The 18978-nt window shown below is 41.6% G+C and overlaps 1 non-coding gene across 1 annotated transcript; it reads right to left on the bottom strand.

The window, feature by feature from the left end:
* Nucleotides 1-5560: 5560 nt before the first annotated feature.
* Nucleotides 5561-5632, bottom strand: TRNAN-GUU (transfer RNA asparagine (anticodon GUU)). Its single transcript has one exon. It is a non-coding gene; the product is annotated as a tRNA-Asn (tRNA).
* Between the last annotated feature and the right edge of the window lie 13346 nt (nt 5633-18978).

Raw genomic sequence — 18978 nt, 5'->3', positions numbered from 1 at the left:
TGGATTGTGAATCCACCATGCGCGGGTTCAATTCCGTCGTTCGCCCATTACATTATTTCACATTTTAAAAATGCTATTTTCAATATGCTTACGGCGAAAAATAAAACTATCACTATATCTTTAATTCTTTCAGAACCTACTTCCTCTTCCAAGCGTATTGAAAATACGCTTGCGGTCGTGCGTTTTTTCCTACCAATTGATGCTTTCCCTTCACCGCCCCCCCATGGGGATAGTCTACAGGTAGTAAAACTACTCCGAATACTACAGGACGCTTACCTAGTTTAGATCCGCCCAAACTTTTTTTGTTCCCCCCCGCTCCGTCGCGCCTCACTACTTGATTCAGATGCTGAACCTTTAACACTTGACTTTATCCGCCGTCCGCTCACTCGCGCCTGAAGTCGCTTGTTCTCTTCTATGAGTTCCTAGCCGAGATGTGAGATGAGCAGGTTATGTTTACATAAGTTCTTCAAGCGCGAGTGAGCGGGCGCGAGGCGAAGAAATGAAGATGAAGAAGAAAGCGGACTTACGTGCGAAGGTTCCAGGCGCTTAGGAGCAGAAGGGGCGCAGCGTGCTTGGGTTGCAAGCTCCTTGGTAGTAGAGTTACGTTAGGCGCGAGGCGGTTCATATATTAAGATGAAGACGCGACGGCGGGGATTTTCTTCATTCCGATATGGGCTCTACCACAGGCTCCATATCCAGTAGTTACTCCATTGGCTGACGGGCCAGGCCACCCTAAAGATCGATGCAGAACCCTCAAGCCCCACCTAAGTTAGCCAAGACCTTATCGAAGCAGGAAAAAAAAACCCACCCAAGCAGACGAAAGATGTTTTAGCCATCCCCGGTTATTATCTAAAGATAACGTTGATTCATCTTTATTTACTTCGTAACGTCACCTCAAAAAAACCGTAGGCGGCTGCTAGGGTGACGGCAGGGCTGGGAAGGTGATGAGAATTTTTTGAGTTTCGCGCCAGATGAGATGATGATTAGTAGGTCAGGGAAGTTTGTTTGTGTACTCTTTATCACGTTCATAAAAGGGGTTAAAAATACACCTATAACTCTTGGCTCTCTTTAGGGGAAAAATCCTCATACCCCGACATGCCGAGGTAAAAAAAAAAAATATTAAAAACAAAACCATGAACATATCATTTTTTACAATGAATCGCATCAACCTCCGAGCGATTGAAATAAGAGGAGGCTATCGCTTGCTTCGAGCGATTAAGAAATGCGGAGTTTTTAACTGTCAGAGTGAAAACATTAATAATATTTTTAGAACGGTGTGTTGTAAAGGATATTCATTCATTGGAAGAGGACTGAGAAAGGAGTTGATTGACTTGAAATTGCAGAGAAAGTGCATGACATTAAATCAAAATAGAAAGAATTTTATAAGGGCGTATTCGTCTATTCATAATTATGGTTACTGGGAACGATTAGTAAATTCTATTGGGACTTCAAGAGGGAAGATTAGCTATCCTGGTAAGATATATGCTTATATGCACTTCATAGAACCCTACCCTAGAATTAATGATTTTGAAGTGCTTACATATGGATTTCTACTCTTGCTAGAGCAGTATGCTTATAAAGTTAAGTCGAAGTACGTAAAATTTACTATGGGTTATATCATGAAATTACCTAATATTAATGAGATCGTATGTACTTTAGGGAAGGCTATTCCATTGTATGATACTTTAAGTAATAATAAAATACCCAAACAAATGATCTATTTTAATGTTGAACAACTTGTGAGGTTATACGGTGAAAAATATCAGGATGCTGTGATCAAAGGTATCTTCATATATATATATTATGAAGTTGATAAAAAAACCGATTCTATTAATTCAGACTTTTTTCCTATTATTACTTTATATGATAATATGATTTCAGATATTATCAAAGTTATGTATTCTGATATTAGAAATGCTAATCTACCTGATGTTAAATCACTTAACTATAAAAAGTGTCGTATATCATCTAAGATAAATGCACTTAAAGCCAAATATAAACAGAAATGTAGGCCTTTCATTGTTGCCGATATAGAGACTGTAATGTTAAATGAAATTCATGTCCCTTATGCAGTTGGTTACTTAGTGGTGAATCTTGATGATGATCTAACTTCCATCCCTTACTATTCGATTAATACATTCTTTAGTGAGGATCACATATTTTTCTATCCCAAGTTTGAAGAAAGGAGTGAGAAAATATTATCTGATTTTATCTATAATTTGGAAGAATATGTAAAATCAAATAAGAAATTTCGCACTGTTTATTTTCACAATTTTTCAAGATTTGATGGTATTTTTATTATGAAGTATTATACAGATCGTGGTGATAAGTATAAAATAAAAACCTTGATGAGGAATCATAGATTGTACGAGTTGAAAATTTATGTTGGCAATAAATTATTAATCCGTTTTAGAGATTCTTACACATTGCTTCCTAGCAGTCTTGAATCATTGTCTAAAACTTTATGCCCTGAATTAGGCTCCAAAGGTTCTATCCCACATACTTCTTTGACTGTCGAGAATATTAAGGATCATAAAGAAGCTATAATTAACTATCTTCGTCAGGATATTCTTGTCTTAGGAGGTGTGATGAAAAAAGCTCAAGATATTTATTGGTCTAATTATGAGATTGATGTCGAAGATGTGATGACAGTCTCAGCCCTTGCCCTTAAAATCTTTCGTAAGAGATATTTTGATGATAAAATATTTCATATCAATATACCTACTAAAAACCAAGACACCTTTATTAGGCGAGGCTATTATGGAGGGCATGTCGATGTATATAAGCCATATGGTGAAAATCTTTACTACTACGATGTGAACTCTCTCTATCCTTATATTATGAAATCCTATCCGATGCCTTCAGGGATCCCTGTCTGGCATAATAATTTGGAAGATACTGATTTGGAGAACTTATTTGGATTTATTGAAGCCTATGTTGTATGTCCAAGTACTATAGAACATCCATTCTTGCCATATAAGGACAAGTTTGGCACTTTAATCTTTCCTACAGGTAGATTCATTGGAGTCTTTTATAGCGAAGAGTTGAAGTTCGCACGTAATTTAGGTTACGAGATAATTCCTCTTAGGGGCTATTTGTTTGAGAAAAAACCTAGTCCTTTCGAAGTTTTCATCTCAGACCTATATAAAAGCAGACTTGAAGCTAAGAAAAAAGGTGATGTTCCAATGACATATTTTTATAAAATACTAATGAACTCACTCTATGGTAGATTTGGTATGAATCCTGAAAGTACTGTCACGGAAATCTGCAATCAAAAACAATACGAGGAATTGATAATGGAAGACACATTTCAATCTGCAGAGAAACTTACCGATCATTACTATATTGTGAATTCCATTACCAATTGTTACTCTCTAAACGACGATGACTGGAAAGCTCCTAAGATGTCGGCTGTTCACTTGGCAGCTGCTATCACGGCTTATGCTCGTATTCATATGTATCCACACATTGCTAGATCAGACTGTTATTATACTGATACTGACTCCATAGTTCTAGGAAGTCCTCTTTCTGACGATTTAGTATCTTCTACCGAATTGGGTAAGTTTAAACTAGAAAACCATATAAAGAAAGGTATCTTCTTAGCACCTAAAAGCTACATGTTGGAAATAGAAGATGAGGGAACTATTCTTAAACACAAGGGGCCTGCTAAAGATTTAATCACTGCGGATTGGTTTAAAAAGCAATATGAAGATCCATCTATAACAAAGCAAATGTCCACTGAAGCCCATTTCCGAATAGATTGGAAAAAACTACAGATTGGAAAGAAGAATATGAACATAAGACTAGGACTACCAAAGAGTTCGAAAAGAGAGAATGTCTATGATGCAAATGAGGACTGGGTAGGCACACGCCCTATAAATGTCGTTGACCTAAGAACTCAAGATGCTAATACTATTCTTAAATATGAGCTATTTACTAAGAATAAGAAGAAGCCCTGATAAATCTACCCTTTAACTTAATCCGACAAATGAACAACCCCGCTCAAACTGAATCCGAAAGATCGACAAGGTGGGACTAGCCCCCTTTCATCACTCCGACTTACTTATCTTTGGTGGAGTTATAGGTGTATTTGATTTATAGGTGTATTTGATTTTTTTTATAGGTGTATGTGTTATGTGTTATGTGTTATGTCTTATGTATACTATTATATGTGTCTTTTTCAATACTGTATTATTATAATAGGTGTGAAGTGTGTGAAGTGTAAGGTGTGAAGTGTCTTTTTTTTCAATACTGTATTATTATAATAGGTGTGTTTGAGTTATAGGTGTGAGGTGTGAGGTGTGAGGTGTGAAGTGTGAAGTGAAGTGAAGTGAAGTGAAGTGAAGTGTAAAGTGAAGTGAAGTGAAGTGTGAAGTGAAGTGAAGTGAAGTGTGTGAAGTGAAGTGAAGTGTGTAAAGTGAAGTTAAGTGAAGTGTGAAGTGAATTGTGTGAAGTAAAGTGAAGTGTGAAGTGTAAGGTGTGAGGTGTGAGGTGTAAGGTGTGAGGTGTGAGGTGTGAAGTGTGAAGTGTGAGGTGTAAGGTGTAAGGTGTGAGGTGTGAGGTGTGAGGTGTAAGGTGTGAAGTGTGAAGTGTAAGGTGTAAGGTGTGAAGTGTATTTTTTTGAGAAATCAAAATAGAAACTTCCCTGCAACCGCTTTTCTATTTTGCTGTAGCCTCACAAATATTAATTTCACATCTCTGCAACCAGCTACATGTTGGGCCTACTATATCCTTATACAATTGATCCCAAAATTCATTGATGATATTATCACTACTTATATTAGAATACGCCCTTATAAAATTCTTTCTATTTTGATTTAATGTCATGCACTTTCTCTGCAATTTCAAGTCAATCAACTCCTTTCTCAGTCCTCTTCCAATGAATGAATATCCTTTACAACACACCGTTCTAAAAATATTATTAATGTTTTCACTCTGACAGTTAAAAACTCCGCATTTCTTAATCGCAAGCAAAACAGCGATAGCCTCCTCTTATTTCAATCGCTCGGAGGTTGATGCGATTCATTGTAAAAAATGATATGTTCATGGTTTTGTTTTTAATATTTTTTTTTTTACCTCGGCATGTCGGGGTATGAGGATTTTTCCCCTAAAGAGAGCCAAGAGTTATAGGTGTATTTTTTAGAACGGTGTATTTTTATTGGTTTTCATAAGTTTTATTGGTTTTATTCCCTAAAGCGGTGGGTTTGTGGAAGCTTTCATAAGTTGCTTACACCTCACATCTTATTTCACATAGGTACTTTAAATGATTAATGGAAGTTGCTAGAGCAGACAAGCCTTGAGTCAATAGGTAGGGTCAACTACACCAAAGTGTAAGGGCCACTTCACGCTAATTGGAAATAGCCCTCGGGCTTTTTACAAGGGATTATCCCGGATCTACGACAGGTATTGACGGTGATTCTCAAATATCGCAGAACAGAATGTGATACGATGAGATAGAATGCAATAGAAACAAAGACAGGGAACGGGTTACCTACTCCTAACGGTCAAAACGAGACCTTTCATTCAATTCTTCATTTTTGAATAAAAAAATGAATCAAATCTCCCCAGGTAGGATTCGAACCTACGACCAATCAGTTAACAGCCGACCGCTCTACCACTGAGCTACTGAGGAACAACGAGTGATTCGATCCCATAAAGTTCAACTACCGTTCTCAACCCACGAACAATATGAGTCCGAAGCTTCCTTCGGAACTCCCGAACTTCTTCGTAGTGGCTCCGTTCCATGACTCATTTCATAGTGAATCTCAAAGCGGCTCTATTTCATTATATTATATCTATATCCCAATATATCCCAATTCCATTCATTTAATATCTCTTTGGTATCATTGACATAAGGGATGTAATTTATGGTTATGGTCTTTTTCTTTCTCTCTATTTAGAGTCTATTCCATATAGAGTCTATATGGAAGTGAAAAAATCATCATATAATAATCGAGAAGTTGCAACACAAAAGAAAGCGAGGAGATTTGTGATGATTTTGAAATTTTTTCTATTAGGTAATCCATTATCCTTATGCATGAAAATACTAAATTCCGTTGTTATAGTTGGACTCTATTATGGATTTATGACCACGTTCTCCATAGGGCCCTCTTATCTCTTCCTTCTTCGAGCTTGGGTTATGGAAGAAGGAACCGAAAAGCAGATATCAGCAACAACCGGTTTTATTATGGGACAGCTTATGATTTTTATATCAATCTATTATGCGCCTCCACGCCTTTATTTTCTTTGACTTCTTAGCAGAACGTTGATTCATCGTTGATGAATCGTTTCTGACTTCGTACTGACTTCTGCATTTTAATCTTCATTGACTGCGTAAACTTCATCTTCATTGACCGTAACCTAAAGTGGAACCTCGCCTTAGCAGCACTTGGCGCAGTTGTTCCGCTTACCATGGTTGTTGCCAACACGGATCTCCCATTCCGAAAGGTCACGGGGCCGGCCGTTAGGTAGGTAAGGAGTCAGGGAAGTCGGGTTAGATTAAATTAGGCTTAGTCAAGAAGAGCCAGAAAGCTCGCACAATAAAAGGGCTAAAGTACTACGGCTTGAACCCTGCCTCTGAGAGCTGCGATGGGGCTTGAGCGTTAAGGCCCATTCACTTTAAGGTAACGAAGTTAATTAAATGGGCCCCTAACACAGCACTAAGGGGTGCTTCAAATAGCGCGCCTCGTCGTTCTATAAACATAGCGAAGTACTCACGCCTCCTGTAAGGTGGTACCAACGACTGAAGTACTTTCCATCGGCTAAATAGAGTTATTTACACGCAAGCTACTGCTTAGGCCGCTTCCGGCGACACCATGAATGGTCTTAGTTGTAGTCAGACTTTTGTAGATCCAGGCGCGACGCGCGACTTTAGGAGCGGATAAAGAGGTGGCTTTTCGGCTATTATCCAAGAGGGTTTTGAGGAAAAAGCTCCCGCTCCATCAGTCGCGTCTTCATCTTAATCTTCACGCTCGTCTTCATCCTCATATATTCACCGCTTCCGCGCCTTGTCTCTGTTTATGTCTTGGATTAGAACAAATCACTATAATTCGTCCGCACCTACGGATCAGTCGACATTTATCTTCTGATTAAAATAAGAACCTGATAACTGCTGCATGATCATATGAAGCCGGGCTTTCTCCAGGTATGAAAGCAGTGGGCCCATCTTCTTCGTTGTTCTTGCAGAACCTTGACTGATTTTAATTCAGATGTGAATGCTGAACATTCGGTTCTGAAAGAAATGTCTTTCTTCATCAAACTTATCTGTGCCTCCGCTTCGCCCCTTTTGCTCACGCTCCTAGCGCTCGTCAGAACGCTCACTCGCGTCTTCATCCTCATATTCATCGCTTCCGCGCCTTAACCATCTTACTTTCACTGTCCAGTCCGGACTTGGAGCATCTGCTGCCCCTCTAATCCACTAGAAGCAGAAATTGAAGCACGGAGTCGTTATTCAGATGCTGAACCTTTTGTTTGGACTTGAAGATCGAAGGTGGCTCAAGTTGGTTCTTTCGGGTGTCCCTGTCTAGCGGTGGTTGTTGTTCTTGGTCTTCTATCCGTATATCTTTCCTTTCAAGCGAATGAGTGAACCTATAGAGAAGAACGTTCTGAAAGAATGAAAGACGGGAACGAAGCATAAACAATCGTCAGAGTATATATATCGCTCGCCCAACTACGTCCAGTAGCTTTGATTCCATTAATAGCAATAGGTTCTGAGGTTCTTATTTATTTCTGATAAATCAGAAGTTATTCTTTTTTTAATCAGAAGATAATCCGAATCGGAAAGCAATCAGTAAAAAAGGTTCCGAAGGTTACCTGCGGTAAAATACCTTACGTCAGAACCTCAATAATCATTGTGTCGTCTCGGTCTGTGCCAATGAATCCCTATCTTTATCTCTATCCACGGCTTCTCTATAAATAAATCGATCTAGACTATCCTCTATCCGGATAGATATGTCCCTATGAGCGACTACGCCGATCTTTTCTTATATGTTTTGGCCACGTCCCTTGGAGCTCCGAAGAGGAAGGTTTGGATCTTTCAATCTTATGTCATGAGGGATGTGACCTATGTTAGGTCCATAAGATACAACAGCTTTTTTTGTTCTATGATTCACCTCCGAATAATGAGTAGGTAGTTCGATCCTTTTGATTCTTCTCTTCCTAGTAAACTGATGGGGGGACCTAGAGCAATAGGTCGAATTACTATATAAATCAGACTTGTAAACAAAAGGCGCAGGCAGTGAATATGGAGGATTCAGACGCGATCGACTGGCACGCAGTAGGAAGATTTAGGTTTTTCTCGTTCCTTCTCAAAGATAAGAATAAGTATTTGAAATGATACAAATTCCTCTTCATTCTGTTGTGCTCAGCGAAGGAACTGCCTAAGCATACTTTTTCGGATCCAAACTTCTTTGTTCTTTCTAAGTCTTCTTCTTGCATAGAAGAACGCAACTCTTGCAAAAACCGGGATTTTAGTAGTAGCGGCACCCCTTTTAGTTTTGAGTAGGCGGAACCATTCAGTTTTGGTTCTTCTCCACATTCTTACCGGCAACCCAGGTATGAAGTAATGATTTTGTCAACTGATATGTCGATATAGAAAGATCTCCTTATTTCTTCGCTCCCGCTCGTGAACTCGCGCCTCGCGTCATTTTCTTGAAAAGATATTAGATCACCGTGGGACACTTTAAAATGAGTCATGCTTACAATCTCATTATTCACACAAAGCCTTCGATGACTTATCGGCTGCCTTGCTTGACTAATAGTTTCACGAAAATGGAGACGAACCGGAATAACGTCCGATCTTGTTTCTGGATTGAGTTGTAAAGGTATATATGAAGTTCTTTCAGAACCTCTGTGCATCTCTGTGATGGTCCCATGAAAAAGGGGCAACTTTCGTGTAGTTTGTAATTTGATGTAACTGTTTAGATTTTTTACGTCCCCATGTCGCCACACGCTTCTACACTTCTTATAAATCATTCATCGTTTCTTTGACTTCGTTTATCCGCTGGATAACGTTTCATCGCTCCTGAGCGCCTTTGACTTCGTAACGTTCTTTGACTTACGTTGCCGCTCCGTCGCGCGTCGCGCCGCTCGCTCGTCTTCATCTTCATCTTCACCGCTTCCGCGCCTTATGCTCCGTAGCTTCTGCTCCCTCGCGCCTTCTTCATTTTTTCTGTTCTGTTTACTTCGCTTCGTAACAGCATCATTTCTTGAAGAACGTTTCTAACACTTCGCGTTTCTTCTGAATCTGAATCTGACTTCGTAACATGAAGATGAAAATGAAGAAGGCGCGGAAGCGGTGAATATATGAGGCGCGAGGAGCGTTCAGATTAAGATGAAGACGAGCGGAGCAGAAGCGACGGAGCAAGAAATGAATCAACGTTCGACGGCGCTTAGCGCTTAGCGCGACTTTAGGAGCGGGAGCGAAACGTTCTGCAAGAAAGCGATGAAAGGTTACGAAGTAAATGAGGTTATCCAACGTTCTTCAAGAAAGGTTATCCGTTAAGGGTTCGAAGGAAGTGGACATCCTACATTCTACAGAGGTTCAGTCTGTTCAGCATTAAAAATTCTTATGTTAAAACATAACCGAATGTTCTGCAAGAATGAAAGAAAGATGGAAGGTGATGCTAATCAGTGACTTCGTAATCGAAGGAACCTCTTTCGCGGGTTCTCAGTTCTTCTAAAGAAGAACCTTTGATGGCTCTCCGTCAACAAGTTCGAATTCTGACTCAAAGACCATCTAGCTAGTCGTCTTCCCTAGGGTAGGGAGTTGGCTGGTTCAAGAGAGACCGGATTGGATCAGCCCTCGTTCTCCCAAGCGCACATAGAAGACTGCTATAATTAGTTCAGTTAGGTTCTGCAAGAAAAACAATTGACCGGGAAAAAATAGAATTCCTCTGAATGAGAAGCCAAGCGACCAACAACATCTCATTGATTGGTTTATTTACTTCGTAACCTTTTACTTGCAATTCGAGCTCACTCAGGTTATGTTTACATAACTTACTCATATGGGATGAGCTAATATCTCAAGCGCGCAACATGGAAGATTCTTTTATTTATTTTTAAGCTAAAGCTCAAAGACGAGAAGGTGATGCTAATCAACGGTGGGAGGGGATCCAGTAAGAGTTCCTCAACCTGCCTCTTAGAGAAAGCATTTGTATTATTATGTTTTATGATTATTCTTTCTTTCAGAACCTCGAAAGAGCCAACAATGCTGGTGCCGGTATTCGCAGGTTCTGAAAGAAACGAGCTACCAGCTAAGGGGTCATGGAGGCGCGACTTTAGGAGCGGATAAACACGTTCTGAAAGAACGGATAAAGAATAAATGCCTAGATGAAGAAGGCGCGGAAGCGGTGAAGATGAAGATTCAGACGAGCGGAGCAGAAGCGACGGAGCAAGAAATTCAGATTCAGATGAAGATTCAGGCGCGAGTGAGCGGGAGCGTGAAGATGAAGATTCAGATGAAGGCGCGACGAGCGTGAAGATGAAGGCGAGCGTGAAGATTAAGATGAAGACGAGCGTGAAGATTCAGGCGCGGAAGCGGTGAATATATTAAGATGAAGGCGCGGAAGCGGTGAATATATTAAGATTCAGGCGCGGAAGCGGTGAATATATTAAGATGAAGGCGCGAGTGAGCGGACGCGCGACTTTAGGAGCGGGAGCGTCATGAATTGGGTCAAATAATTTCATATGAGAAAAGGCGCGAGGAGCGGGAGCGAGTTCGGTCATACGGCATTCCTGCGCTTAGCCGACCTTCTCCAGCAAACGTATCAAAAAGCAAGGTTCTGAGGTTATCCAACGTTCTTCAAGAACTACACCGAAGGTTTTTTTTTGACGAAGGCGCGAAGAGCGGGAGCGGAGCGAAGAAGCGACGGAGCGGTTATCGTTCTTCAAGAAAAGTGATGCTAATCAATGATAATCAGTTCTGATTTTAATCATAAAACATAAAATAAATCAGAAGATAATCAGAAACGTTAGACGACTTGCAAACAAAGCGGATCTGTCATTGACTAAATAGCAAGGTCAAATGTCAATCAAAATGGGTAGCCTCGTCTTTGTTCAGTCCTTATTGATTCGTGGGGGGTCGTCGTGGAAGAATTGGGTTCGACTCCCATAGCCCTGATGTGGCGAAAAAGACGGATTCAACGAGATATGCCATGCCTGCATTAAGATTTAAAACCTGTCGTCTACTTCAAGGAAATGTTCGGAACAGAGAACTCACAAAAATACAACGCCGCATTCTCGGAAGATTGAGGAACAAGAAGAGATCCATTAAGATAAATCTTTCGGAGAGAGAAAATCTAAACAGTTACATCAAATTACAAACTACACGAAAGTTGCCCCTTTTTCATGGGACCATCACAGAGATGCACAGAGGTTCTGAAAGAACTTCATATATACCTTTACAACTCAATCCAGAAACAAGATCGGACGTTATTCCGGTTCGTCTCCATTTTCGTGAAACTATTAGTCAAGCAAGGCAGCCGATAAGTCATCGAAGGCTTTGTGTGAATAATGAGATTGTAAGCATGACTCATTTTAAAGTGTCCCACGGTGATCTAATATCTTTTCAAGAAAATGACGCGAGGCGCGAGTTCACGAGCGGGAGCGAAGAAATAAGGAGATCTTTCTATATCGACATATCAGTTGACAAAATCATTACTTCATACCTGGGTTGCCCGGTAAGAATGTGGAGAAGAACCAAAACTGAATGGTTCCGCCTACTCAAAACTAAAAGGGGGTGCCGCCTACTACTAAAATCCCGGTTTTTGCAAGAGTTGCGTTCTTCTATGCAAGAAGAAGACTTAGAAAGAACAAAGAAGTTTGGATCCGAAAAAGTATGCTTAGGCAGTTCCTTCGCTGAGCACAACAGAATGAAGAGGAATTTGTATCATTTCAAATACTTATTCTTATCTTTGAGAAGGAACGAGAAAAACCTAAATCTTCCTACTCGTGCTCCGTCAGTCGCGTCTGAATCCTCCATATTCACCGCTTCCGCGCCTTTTGTTTACAAGTCTGATTTATATAGTAATTCGACCTATTGCTCTAGGTCCCCCCATCAGTTTACTAGGAAGAGAAGAATCAAAAGGATCGAACTACCTACTCATTATTCGGAGGTGAATCATAGAACAAAAAAAGCTGTTGTATCTTATGGACCTAACATAGGTCACATCCCTCATGACATAAGATTGAAAGATCCAAACCTTCCTCTTCGGAGCTCCAAGGGACGTGGCCAAAACATATAAGAAAAGATCGGCGTAGTCGCTCATAGGGACATATCTATCCGGATAGAGGATAGTCTAGATCGATTTATTTATAGAGAAGCCGTGGATAGAGATAAAGATAGGGATTCATTGGCACAGACCGAGACGACACAATGATTATTGAGGTTCTGACGTAAGGTATTTTACCGCAGGTAACCTTCGGAACCTTTTTTACTGATTGCTTTCCGATTCGGATTATCTTCTGATTAAAAAAAGAATAACTTCTGATTTATCAGAAATAAATAAGAACCTCAGAACCTATTGCTATTAATGGAATCAAAGCTACTGGACGTAGTTGGGCGAGCGATATATATACTCTGACGATTGTTTATGCTTCGTTCCCGTCTTTCATTCTTTCAGAACGTTCTTCTCTATAGGTTCACTCATTCGCTTGAAAGGAAAGATATACGGATAGAAGACCAAGAACAACAACCACCGCTAGGCAGGGACACCCGAAAGAACCAACTTGAGCCACCTTCGATCTTCAAGTCCAAACAAAAGGTTCAGCATCTGAATAACGACTCCGTGCTTCAATTTCTGCTTTTAGTGGATTAGAGGGCAGCAGATGCTCCAAGTCCGGACTGGACAGTGAAAGTAAGATGGTTAAGGCGGAAGCGATGAATATGAGGATGAAGACGCGAGTGAGCGAGCGTTCGAGCGTTTAGGAGCGTGAGCAAAAGGGGCGAAGCGGAGGCACAGATAAGTTTGATGAAGAAAGACATTTCTTTCAGAACCGAATGTTCAGCATTCACATCTGAATTAAAATCAGTCAAGGTTCTGCAAGAACAACGAAGAAGATGGGCCCACTGCTTTCATACCTTGATAAAGCCCGGCTTCATATGATCATGCAGCAGTTATCAGGTTCTTATTTTAATCAGAAGATAAATGTCGACTGATCCGTAGGTGCGGACGAATTATAGTGATTTGTTCTAATCCAAGACATAAACAGAGACAAGGCGCGAAGGTGAATATATGAGGATGAAGACGAGCGTGAAGATTAAGATGAAGACGCGACTGATGGAGCGGGAGCTTTTTTATAAAAAAGGTTATGAGGCGCGGAAGCGGTGAATATTAAGATGAAGACGAGCGTGAAGATGAAGACGAGCGGGAGCGGAGCAGAAGCGACGCGCTTAGGAGCGATGAAGATTAAGTAAGATGAATGTTACGAAGTCAATGAAGATTCATGTTACGAAGTCAATGAAGATGAATCTGAAGAAGAAGAAGTCAATTTATTTCATAACCTTCGGAGTCTGATGAGGTTCTGAAAGAATGGATTCAAAGCCTTTCCCTGTCTGTAGCCGATGAAGCTTGAATTGAAAGCCTATTTTGTGGAGTGGTGTGATGTGTGGGACTCGTGTAGTAGTAGCTAGACTCCACGTGCCAGCTTCGCTCCTCCCCCTAGACCAATACTCCCGTCAACCTATCAAAGTTGTGTCTTAATGAAATAAAGAGGTTCTGAGGCGCGAGAGCGGGGCTTAGGCGCGAGTGAGCGGAAGTCGAAGATGAATCAGAATGAAAGGTTATGTTTTTTCACATAAATAAACGATGAATCAACGATGAAGGTTCCGACGGCGCGACGAGCGACTTCAGGAGCGGCGACGAGCAAAAGCGCAAGAAGTAAACAGAAGAAACGCAATCTGTAAAAGAACTTATCTTCAGATCTGTCGGTTTGGCGTTTCCAGGTGGCGTGTTCTGGCCTCAGGTCGACTGTTTGCTTCCTTTTATTTATGCGACAACCAACGGAACTCCTTTGATAAGATCCGAAGGTCTCAAGGAACTAACAAAAACAGAAAGTATCCACTTCCATAGATATTCTTATTATATATATAGTCTTTTTTTGGTATGCGCTCCATGGCAAGGAGCGCGCGAGCAGAGCGAGAGAACGAAGTGGGCTGTGGTGATGTCAGAATTTGCACCTATTTGTATCTATTTAGTGATCAGTCCGCTAGTTTCTTTGATCCCACTCGGTCTTCCTTTTCCATTTGCTTCCAATAGTTCGACCTATCCAGAAAAATTGTCGCCCACGAATGTGGTTCCGATCCCTCGGTGATGCCAGAAGTCGTTTGATATACGATTTTATCTGGTTCCTATTTTATTTATTATCCCTGATCCGGAAGTCACCTTTTCTTTTCCTTGGGCAGTATCTCCCAACAAGATTGATCCGTTTGGATCTTGGTCCATGATGGCCTTTTTATTGATTTTGACGATTGGATCTCTCTATGAATGGAAAAGGGGTGCTTCGGATCGGGAGTAACAACTAGTTAGAGGGCAAAGGGGAAGGTTCGAAGGTTATCCGAGATGCCTACATTAAATCAATTGATTCGTCATGGTAGAAAAGAAAAAGCGGCGCACGGACCGTACTCGAGCTTCGGATCAATGTCCCCAGAAGCAAAGTACGCCCGCGTGTTCCGACGAGAAGACCGAAAAAACCAAATTCAGCTCCACGTAAGATAGCCAAAGTACGGTTGAGCAATCGACATGATATATTTGCTCACATTCCAGGCGAAGGTCATAATTCGCAGGAACATCCTTTAGTCTTAATCAGAGGAGGTAGAGTGAAAGATTCGCCAGGTGTTAAATCCCATTGTATTCGAGGAGTCAAGGATTTGCTGGGAATTCCGGATCGAAGAAGGGGAAGATCTAAATATGGTGCAGAAAGACCCAAATCGATATGAATGGAAGATGCCTCTGGAACGTTGTTTTTTTCGGTCAGTTGAGAGATTCCTAACTCATCGCTTTTTGGGAACAACAACTTTTCTTTCTTTTCTTGCAGAACGTTGATTCATCGTTTCATCGTTTCTGACTTCGTACCAGGCATCACCTTCGGATAACCTTCTTTCTTATAATTCCGTTTTTATTTTTATCAGAATGTGTTTATTTCTTGAATCACGTTCTTTGCTCCTAAAGTCACGCCGTCGCTTCTTCGCTCCGCTCCCTCGCGCCTTCTTTTTTTTTTAACTTGATCTCGCACGCATCTTCGTTCCAATTCCTACCTATAGGATGAGTCTTTCTGGACCCACTAACCACCTTGGTGCGCTATTGAGAACTAGGCTCTTAACGCGGAAATGTGGTGATGATAATCGGTTCTGAAAGAATTAAAAAAAAAGAATAAAAACGCTCACTCGCGTCTTCATCTTAATATATGAACCGCTTCCGCGCCTCGCGCCCGCTCGCTCGCTCACTCGCGTCTTCATCCTCATATTCATCGCTTCCGCGCCTCTTGCGCGGTTCTGGGTAGAAGTGGAAGCTCTGGCTTTCGAAAGGGCTGCTTTGCTGGTTGAATGAGGCGCGTAGCGCTAATCATGATGCTAAAGTACGAAGTAAAGCAGGAATAGCAGACCGTGAAAGCACTTGCTCGGTCCGGGGAAGCCCCTTTCCCCGATCGCTTCGATACGACAGCGAGGTAGGGTTTTCGCTCGATATGATTCACCTTGGTATTGGTAGTAGCATCACCCGAACTTGTTGGGAAGGTCGCCCATGCAAGAAATGTGACTTAAGATCAAACCAGACTCTTTTATCTATCCAAACGAGAAGAAGGCGCGAGGAGCGGGAGCGGGACATATGACGAAAAAGGATCATTGAGGTGCGTGCGAGAGTAAGATCTGCTGCTTCCAGTTTAGGTGGAAAAGAACAGGACCCAGAGTTAACTATCCATTGAGCTAGTGGGTGAATTCAATCATAATCCAATCCAACTTTACAGAATATAAGCAAGTGCAGATCTCAAAGTTGGGTGGAGGTTGTTTCCGATTATCATCGAATTCATTCTTAACTTTTGGAAAGGAGGGAGTAGGCGGTGGGAGTGTTAGCCGAATGCTAAGAGCTAAATTATGTTCTACAGCGCGAGGAGCGGAGCAGAAGCGAGGAATTTATGAGCAGAAGCGACGCGCTACTTTAGGAGCGGGAGCGGCGACTTCAGGAGCGAAGGTTATCCAGCAGATAAATAATGGTAGTGCCTTTCGAAGAATGACTACAAACCATTGTAGGATAGGTTATGAAAAAAAGTTTGGGTGTATGGAAATGATTCAAACATGGAATCTAATTCCATCATGGTTCCTGGAACAGGTTCTGAAATAAAGATATGGAAACACTAAGTTTGTGGAGAATGTCCCCTGTAGGAAGCACATTGCAAGGAAACTCCAGTGGGCGTGCACTTTCAATGGTTCTATGGTAAGGCATATCTTTAGTATTAAATAGAAGCTTTATCGCGCGCGCCCTCAAATAAAATAAAAAGAATCAGAGCGGGCTTTTTTTTTTTATGCTCCACGTGTCGAAAAACGAACGTTAAACAAACTTTCTTCAATCATTCATTCGATAGGAACCCGGAGGCAGGACACATGCAATTCACTCGGCCTATTCCACTTTAGGTAACGAAGTTAATTTATTTATGTGTGTTATATAAAGCTCTGCTCTCACGCTCATATACCATACCATGGGGAAGAGGACCGAACGGAACCTTAGTGGCTGGGAAAGAGAAATCCCGCGGAGGGATTATCTGGAGATGCAGAATGAAATAAGATTAAAAAATACACCTATAACTCTTGGCTCTCTTTAGGGGAAAAATCCTCATACCCCGACATGCCGAGGTAAAAAAAAAAAATATTAAAAACAAAACCATGAACATATCATTTTTTACAATGAATCGCATCAACCTCCGAGCGATTGAAATAAGAGGAGGCTATCGCTTGCTTCGAGCGATTAAGAAATGCGGAGTTTTTAACTGTCAGAGTGAAAACATTAATAATATTTTTAGAACGGTGTGTTGTAAAGGATATTCATTCATTGGAAGAGGACTGAGAAAGGAGTTGATTGACTTGAAATTGCAGAGAAAGTGCATGACATTAAATCAAAATAGAAAGATTAAAATAGATCATTTGTTGTGAAATAAGATTAGTACCATTGCTTGGACTCCGAGATAGGACTCAAGTTGATAGGACTCTTGCAAATGGAGTTATAGCCTTCCGCTCACATCACCGATCTTGGGAATATTAAGTTATAGACCTATGTGAAACGTTACTAATCTTATTTCACCTATGTGAAATAAGATTAGTACCATTTCTAAAGAATCTATCTAACCTTCGTAACATGAATCTTCATCTTCATCGCTCCCGCTCGTTCGCTCCTGCTCCCGCTCACTCACGCCTTCGTCGCTTCTGCTCCTGAGCGCCTTTGACTTCGTTTCTTTCAGAACGTGATTCATCGCTCGCTCGTCTTCATCTTAATCTTCACGCTCCTCGCGCCTCATATATTCACCGCTTCCGCGCCTTGCATTTACTTCGTAACGTGATTGACTTCTTTTGCTCGTCGCTTCTTCGCTCCGTCGCGTCTTCATCTTCATCTTCACGCTCCTCGCGCCTTCGGAACCTTTTTCAGGTAGCTTTGGCCTATTCAGCTAGGTGGGGCATTGGTCATAGCCGAAATTCGTCGAGGGGCGAGTGAGCGGGAGAAGGCGGATCTTACGTGTGATGCATATGCTCCACGATCCACACGCCAGTGCTAGGGTTTCTCAGAGCTAAGGATCTCTTGCTCTGATACTGTCTAAGTCTTCATTCCATGAAGAACAAAAGCAAAAAGAGTCGAGTCGTTCCTTCTTCATCTGAATCTTTACTCCGCTCCGTCGCGCCGCTCATAAATTCGCGCCTTGTTCTTGCAGAACGTTTCTTTGACTTCGTAACGTTCTTTGACGCTCCTAAACGCTCCGTCGCGCCCGCTCACTCGCGCCTTTGATAGTTGTTGCCTAAGAACCCGACAATTTCCCCCGTATGGAGCAACCGTCGCCTCAGTATAGCATATATCTATCTATATCTACTAGTCAAAAGGGCTTACGCTCCAGAAAGCTATAGGATGCCACGCCCCACCGCAGGAGGTTTCGTAGTAAGTGGCGACCGAAGCAGTCTCGGAGCTACCTACTTGGAAGGAAGTAGGCGCGCCATCTGACTGACTCCCATCAACCTTTTTTTATTGTGCTGATGTTCTAGTATTTCGTAATGGGTTTATCTTATTTTTCTTAGGCCCGTTCCGGAACTCAGAATTCCTTCTTGGTTACGATACATCAGTTACAGGACAAGAGTAGGCTGGCAACCTGAAACATTTATCCGCCTAGGAAAATGACATCCATAGGACAACCCTTTCGAGCTACTAGTGTAAGGGACCATAGGTTTCGAGGACCTAAGATAGTAACAGATGAGCAAGACCATCTAAGTCATCAATCACTATATTTGTGTGTTTCTGGTGTCTGTTTCCTGCTGATTGATGTCAGTTGCTCTCAGAACAAGAAGCTTGGGAATCCCACGGCAACCTTCTTATTAACTTCCTTACTGATTAGCATCATTCATCGTTTCTTGCAGAACGTTTCTTTTCGTTACTTCGCTCCTAAGCGCCGTCGCTTCTTCGCTCCTAAAGTAGCGCGTCCGCTCACTCGCGCCTTCGGAACCTTGCTCTCTGTAAACACCATATTAAGTCATCCCGAATGTGTTACTTGCTCACCGCTCCGGGGCCCCTGTAACTGGCTTTCTCCCGCGTTGTTCCACTTTATTACTGGAATAACGACCCATACTCATAATATCTTTCTGCTTTCCAAGACCCCTTTTCTTTATAGTTATCACCGAAAGGTCTGTAAAGTAGCCAAATCTTCAAGACCATCCCGTAGTGCGTACTTTACTTCTTTCTGATTTATTTTAATAATATAATAAGTAAAGTGTTAGAAGGCGCGGAAGCGGTG

Source organism: Wolffia australiana, chromosome 12 (assembly GCF_029677425.1).
Source record: "Wolffia australiana isolate 7733 chromosome 12, ASM2967742v1".
Lineage (NCBI taxonomy): Eukaryota > Viridiplantae > Streptophyta > Magnoliopsida > Alismatales > Araceae > Wolffia > Wolffia australiana.
Note: the sequence above shows the minus strand (reverse complement) of the source record. Positions and strands in the feature narration are given on the sequence as shown.